This window comes from Copadichromis virginalis, linkage group LG20 (genome assembly GCF_057382275.1).
Source record: "Copadichromis virginalis isolate Kocher_CV1m ecotype Utaka linkage group LG20, C_Virginalis_male_GT1.1, whole genome shotgun sequence".
Lineage (NCBI taxonomy): Eukaryota > Metazoa > Chordata > Actinopteri > Cichliformes > Cichlidae > Copadichromis > Copadichromis virginalis.
Window position 1 is genome coordinate 24,134,596 of NC_140637.1, and position 1,102 is coordinate 24,135,697.

At 45.9% G+C, this 1,102-nt stretch overlaps 1 non-coding gene across 1 annotated transcript; it reads left to right on the top strand.

The window, feature by feature from the left end:
• The first annotated feature begins 1,030 nt into the window (after positions 1-1,030).
• trnaa-ugc (transfer RNA alanine (anticodon UGC)) lies at positions 1,031-1,102 on the top strand. Its single transcript has one exon. It is a non-coding gene; the product is annotated as a tRNA-Ala (tRNA).

Sequence of the window (1,102 nt, forward strand, 5' to 3'; positions counted from 1 at the left end):
GATCTCATATTGCATACAGCCTGTCTGTACATGCAGCACTCTACAGTCCCCAGATAACCCTCACCACATAACGGTTGTCAGCCTTTCCTTATTACTCAGCACAGACTCAGCATGGTGGCGTTCTGTCACCAGTCCAAATTTACCCAATTTACACAATAACAGCATCAGTGGGTGCCCATCCCTCCTCATCCTGGGAGAGCCCTGTGTAGACAAAGGCTCTCACCCTTTCTCTTCTCCTTCCTTCAGCCCTCCTTCAACCCTCAGGCCATGCGTGCATCCCATGGGTCGGGTCTGTCCCTACATGGGCAGAGCAAACAGGGCCTGTAAGTGGTGTCCTTGGCAAGGGTGTGCAGATAAACACTGAATGAGTGAGGACAGACTGTGCTCTCCAGAGGGGGCCGACAGCCCCTCGCTCGTGCTCCCCTGGAGAATATTATGAAACTTAATGAGGGGAGCTATTTTAAATTCTCTGAAGGATTAGGGTACCTAGGATGGTGAGAAGGACCTGCTTTTCAGCCACTCGTGTCAAACTCACTTCATTTCAGAATTATTATAATCAGGCTTTGTGCCTGTGTCTTTCAGTATAGTTTTAGCCCTCATCACCACCATCAGTTTATCTGCTTTACAGATAGCATGGAAAATGAGGAGCAGATTGCTCAGATGTGCAGGCTAAAAATAGCACAAAACAAGGATACAAAAAAGCAGATACATTTCCCATTCATCCATCCTGACGTCAGTTGAGTTCCTGTGTTTACAAAACCACTACTAAAAAAAAACAAACCCTTTGAGGTGGAGTACCTCGGGACTTTTCTTCATCCATTCAAAAAGGTAACTTACAGTAATGTACTTGTACCCAGAGAAATACTGCAAGGGTCAAAGGCTAAAGCTGTGATTTGAAATTATATAACCTGGTCTCAAGGAGAGCAAAAATAACCTGCTCAACGTCGACTCATTTTACAGAAGGAATATCAACTTCCGGTTCATGAATGCGTACTGTTATATACGTAATAATGCGCCATGATTTCCAACAGGGGATGTAGCTCAGTGGTAGAGCGCATGCTTTGCATGTATGAGGCCCCGGGTTCAATCCCCGGCATCTCCA